General features: G+C 42.4%; 1 protein-coding gene across 3 annotated transcripts in view; it reads left to right on the forward strand.

Moving 5' to 3' along the window:
• Positions 1–6,093, forward strand: part of LOC101853685 (L-xylulose reductase) — an 83,352-nt gene that overhangs the window by 66,844 nt on the left and 10,415 nt on the right. The gene's annotated exons all lie outside the window — the stretch shown is intronic.

Consider the following 6,093-nt stretch of genomic DNA (forward strand, 5'->3'; position numbering starts at 1 on the left):
GGGGGGGGCGTAGGGAGAGGGGTGATGCAGTTCTCTGGCATTTGTCCGAAATGTACAGTTCCCACTTGGGGGAACGGGGAGGTGATTGGAATGTTGTATTGCTGACTTTGGGCTAATTTTGTTTTCAAGTGAGGGTTTGCTTCCTTTGGGATTTTCTTTACTGATTTATGTTTTGTTTCATTTAAGTGAGGTTGATTTCATTTACGTTTTTAAAAAGAGATGGCCGGGGGTGGAATGTCTGTTTTGGGTTGTTGTTGGTTGTTGTTTTTTTGTTAGGGGGGGGTTGGTGTTTGTTTTTGTTTTTGTTTTTTTCGATATGTTCTTTTTTTTTTTGTTCTTTCCGATATTTTCACTTCAGAAAAATGCGTCTGCTTCAGAAACCTTTCTCCCGCTTCTTTCCTTCATTCTGCTCCTTGGGTTCTTTGAATGCCAGAATAATTAGGTGCCTTGCTAAATACCATGGAGCCTGGGGGCCTCAGCTCAAGACATACTATTATGAGTTTTCTATCGACCCAAGATAGACTGCGTTCGATACCCGCCATTCAACACTGTACCCACGTTTTGATAGTATCTACTGGTGGTTGGAGGGTGCCACTGGTTGGTTCTACTTTTCTTGTCTTCCTTCTGCTGTTGCTGTTGGTCAATCTTACTTTTTCTCTGCACTCATTCATCGCTGTTGTGTCCATGTGGTTATTTTTACTGAAACTACTGCATATGGAAGGGGGGGGGGTCCTTATAAAGTTGACGTCAACCAAGATGCTCTAAAAGGTTGCAAGGAAAAAGAATAGAATAGAAAGGAAGAAAAAAGCTGTGATGTCCAATCTACTTATTTTAACTCTTTTGGTTGGTTAGTTAAAGTTGTTAATAAATAACTTGACAGTTCAGGTATTTCTTTGTTGTATTCTTTAATAAACAATAGTTTTTATTTTTTCAATTGAAAATTAAGATCAAAGGTATAAATATATAAAATGCATCATGTACAGGTTCTATCTAATGTACATTTTGGTTGACGTCAACTAGCGGGGAGGGGGTGTCCTGGGAAAGATGACAGGGGAGGAGGGGGGCATTTTTTGACAAATTTTAGCAGATGTCATTTATGAACGTTCCCTAACCGTTACACGACAGTCTGATGTTACTCGGCCCGACGTTGTGTCCTTGGGATTGATACTTTACGCGAATTTCCTATTTTGCTCGGTCTTTTCGGAGATGAAAGTTAAACTCGAAGGTCTTTCCTCTTAACTCACCTAATAGTGTTGACAAGGGCGTTAAACCTATACCATTTCACCATTTTTTCACCCTGTTTCGAATCCCCCGCGTGAATGTAGAGTCGTACTATATGCACTTTAGGTCAATCCGAAGGCAGAATATTGAAAATTGCTCTTTGAGGGTGAAAACAATATTGTCCTCTCTTGGAATCGAACCTCAAACATCCGCATGAAAGATGAAGCTAGTTCGTGACCTACAGTGACATAGCGGCGGGTTAACAAGATTGGGAGTGAAAGTTTGAGGACAGACATCAGACGAGCGGAGAAGTGTATTAGACGAAAACCCGGGAGAAAAGTAATACTCTTGAAACAAGGAAAGAAATGAGGTACGGACAGAGCGAAAGAAAAAGAGGAAAACTTGCGTCATGTTAAGAGACCTCTTGAATGTCGCGGCCTCCTTTGAACGAGGCGGGAACGGCGCGCAACGTATGTCTGTGGCAATCGATGATTGAATGAATGATTGAAGGAGGAGTGCCACTCTGTGAGGATGAAGATGTGTCCCTTTGAGTGTTTGGTTTTGTTGTTGTGGTGCGGAGTTTTCAACCCCACGTTTCAATGTGGTGAGAGTTCGTGTATGTATGGATTGGGTGGTGGAAGCGAGGGAGTTCTTGCTTGTACGGATTGGGTGGGAAGGGAGAGGGGGGTGCTGGGGTCTTGATTCCCGGGACATTAGATGCGGCACACCGTTCCTTTAGTTGGTTGGTTGTTTGTGAGTATGTGTGTGTGTGTTTGTTTGTTTTTTTTTGTGTGTGTGTGTTTCTGTCGTTTTGAACAAAATATACGCACCAAAAAAAACTCAAGTGAATCCTCTGTTGAGCCTATCAATATTGCTGTGTGCCGCTCTCCCATGTTTAAGATGAAGACAGCATGTGGACATTTTTATTTGAAAGAAACTCTTTCCAGGCCTTGCTTTCTGTGGGGGGTTTTACATGTCGATAAGTGGCGTCGATGGCCTAGTGGTTAGGCTACCGGACTCGTAATCGTGAAATTGCGGGTTCGGGGGTTCGAGCCTCAGCTCGGTCTGACGCTGTGTCCTTGGGAAAGGCACTTTACACGAATTTCCCACTTGGCTCGGTCCTTTTGGAGATGGACGTTAAACTCGGAGGTCCCGCCTCTTAAATAACCTAGTAGTGTTGATAGGGCCGTTAAACCTATACCATTTCACCATTTTTTTTCACATGTCGGTAAAACGATTTTCTTCGAAATTACGGTACGCTCGTACCGTTAACTTGGTTTGTGTCATGCTGGACTACGTTCGTATCTCCAACTTAACTTAGTTGTTTTGGGGAGTTTTCAAGGCTTTCCACCAATTTGGCTCTGTTGTATCGGAGTCGAATGTTATATTTACAAGTTCCGCCTCTTAAACTTAAATAACCATACAGCGTTGAAAGGGGTGTTAAACTTACTTGACGATGAAGACACTGGGACGTGCATAAATGGTACTCATATGATACAAACGAAACCACTAACAGAAATGATATACGCACACAGTTGTGCCTGGGGCCTGGATTGAGCCCAGATCCCTTTTAAACGCCTTTTGGGATATGTAAGCCCTACGGGTAACTATTAGATTCTGTTTCTAATATAAAGATCCTGATAATAGCATATGTTGGTGAATTAGAAGCGGACCACAGGATGGTATTGCACTGCCTTACCGCCTTAAGCCCCGCGCACACAAGAAGAACATTTCCGCTAGTGGCACGGCTCCGAGAAGACAAAAGAATGTTCGCGCTTTTGTCTCTCTTCACCGCCAAGTAGTGTCATACTTCGCGACCATGCGACGAGTGTAAACGTTCCTTTTGAGCGGGGAACCTTATCTAGGAGTATTCATGGTCGTTCCAATGTATAGGCGCTCTATAAAGTTGTCTAGAGGGGCCACCCACAAGTGTGGGGCCCCATTATGCTCACTGGGACATTATTAGTGTACGCACTGAATACATAAATGCATATACTTGATTGTGCAATAATGATATGCAGGTATAGGACCCAAGTTCACTGCTTTTCCTGATAGGACAGCCATGGGGGTACTGTTTTGGAGAACACCGTGAAAAATGACTCACTCTAATAAATATCTTTCAAGGTTGTTCTTGTAAATGTTCTATTTTATTTATGCTTTCACCATTTCTCCTTACGTCCACTCCAAATGGGAGCAACGATAATGTTTTTGCATCGAAAGTCTTGAGTAAAAACAAAAATAGGGTAATGGTATTAGTTATCGAAAATGCCCCACATTGTAAAGAGAGCTCGTTAGCTCTCGTGTTGCAAATTGTTGTGTGAGTGCTGAACTTTCCTCGACTGTCTATGATTACACCAAAGTGCTTATTTTGTTGTGTGGTGGGTATGTTTAAAATAGAAAGAGATGGAGAAGCGGGGAAGAGAGAGGTTTGAATTCTTTTTAAGACATGAGTCTTTAAAAAAAAGAATACTCTATTACAAACAAGACGCTTCACCAACACACAGCTTTAGATTCATGTTCGATGGGTTGAGTTGGTGCTGAAATATCGATTGTCCAATTTTGTCATCACCAGACGGAAAAAAATATTTTCTGAACGCATTGAACTAGTCGTGGACCCGCAAGATGAGTAGAAAAGTGGTTAGAATAGGTCTGAACAGACTTGAGTGTCTTCAATTTTCTGAAGGCTGGTGCGAAATTTCCCTTGACGGCATCCTACGTTCAGTAACGGTGTTTGCACCTAGAAAATCCCTGGGTCTACACAAAAACCTAGCATTACAATGTCTTTGAAACTTTGTACGTTTATTCTTATAAGGTGCTCCTAGGTATGATATATAGAGAATGATATGGCTGTAGAACAACAATCAGTGTGATTGTGAGAGTTTTCAAAGAAAAACTTCTTTTGGTTTTTAATGGAACAGGATTTTTGCCAAACTTGACTAATTAAAACGACTATTGCAATAATATGTTGTCGTTAAAGCTCATAGCAAATGGAAATGGTATTATGCTGAGAGTAAGTGAGTCGCTTGAAACCCAAAATCACGTCATTCTTCAGGCCTGAGACCCCGATCTGACCCTGTACAAGAAGCAAATTGGATTGAAGGGTGGAAGAGTCCGTCAGAAAATCTTGGTCAACCCCTTTGATTACCAAAAGAGCACTCAAACCTGCATTTTAGCTGTATATTAAAAAGTGCTCTTCTCTCAGGTTTGTTCCCCTTGAATTGTTTTCTTTCTTAAGTAGGCCCCGTCGTCAGTTCAGGGCATCTTCTTTGCGTTCCCTTGCTAGATCTCAGGGGTACTCGACAGCTGGGTTTTTTAAATTTGCAATGCAACTGAGTTCTGGGTACTACTGCTTACCGTCATCACCTTACGTTCTATACCTAGGCTCACCAGCGACTGCGGTACTTGGCTCACCGCCGTAGCACGCACAAATCGTGAGTTCGGTTCTTGTTGGGGGGGGGGGGGGGAGGAGGAGGAGGGGGATTATAAATTTCATCGAGTATCTCTGTCTGTCCGCTGGGATGCTGCATCTCACCCAGCCTGGGTTTGCCATGACAGGTCGGAACAAAGCGCCCCCCCCCCCACCTCCGAAATCCTGTTTTCTGTTGAAAGAAGTGTAAAATGTTTATAATTATCATTTACAATCCGAAGAGAACTTCCCACTCGATGCCATGATATTGTTTACTTTTAGTTATCTTTTAACTTGTGATGGTTTTGCGTCATTATAGAACGAATTACCGCACTGAAATAAGCAAAGGTGTCTTCTTTTTTTCATATTTGTTGTTTTTTACTGTTTTTACTCAACAGTTGCGGGTGGTTGGAGAGCGCCACTGGTAGGTCCTACTTCTTCACTTTCCCTTTGTTTTTTCTTTCTGTCTAACTTTACTTTTTTCCCCCACACTAAATGAACAGTATTGTGTCGACGTGCTTCTCTTTACTCAAACTAAAACAAAGGCTCAGTAGTGGAGGTGGCTGACCTTGGCAGCAGCAATTTTCGGTTAGTTCGTCCAAACAGCTTTATCGCCAAGCGTCCCAAACTGTTTGATTGGCTATGGATTGGTATAATCTGGGATGAGACAGCGTTGGTGGCAAGGTGCCAGACCCTGTCTGTGTACATCCCGGAATGTCTTCTCTTTAGCCAGTGGAATTACGTTTGCCCTCTTACCGACCCTTCCGTCCACAGAATTAAGGAACGGGACAGAAGGTGCCTAAGACAAAAAGACATGGTGGGCTCTTTGAAGCAAGGGACGTACTTTTCGGAATTCGTTTTCTCAAAACCTCCCATTTTTCTATTGACCGGAAATAACTGTCTGAGGTTGTACTGTAAGGTATTTTTTTAATAGTATTATTGGAAGTTGGGAAGGGGTAGAGTGGGGTCTGGGTCATGTGATTCATGTATAGATTTCTGACCGTCGCTTTTGAGGGGGCACTATTGTTGCATATGCACCTCTAGGAAAAAGATTATATAAAGTTGAGCGTTTGGACCTTTTTTCTCCTTTTCTAAAATTAAATTCTAGTGGAGAAAACCATTGATCTCTGCTACTCAACGATGTAGTAAGGGCTTTTTAAGTTTCACTTTCCCTCAGCAAACATGTAGAAGACGATGTAATAGTTTGTGATTTACATGTTTTTATGTACACTTGATTCAGTCTGTCTGCTGGGAAGTACGTTGCATCTCTCTCTTACCGGATAGGCTTTGGCAGAAGGTAGAAGCAGCCCGCCTCCTAATTGACCTGAGGGTTTAGTAACATGTGCAATCGAATGTACGTCCTTCCTTCCACCCCCCCCCCAACCCCTGTTTCGGCCTTTGCTCCTTAAGCCTTGTATATAATTATACGATATGATTGATAGTATAGATAGATAGATAGATAGATA

The sequence above is a fragment of the Aplysia californica genome, unplaced genomic scaffold, assembly GCF_000002075.1.
Source record: "Aplysia californica isolate F4 #8 unplaced genomic scaffold, AplCal3.0 scaffold00069, whole genome shotgun sequence".
NCBI classification, from domain to species: domain Eukaryota; kingdom Metazoa; phylum Mollusca; class Gastropoda; order Aplysiida; family Aplysiidae; genus Aplysia; species Aplysia californica.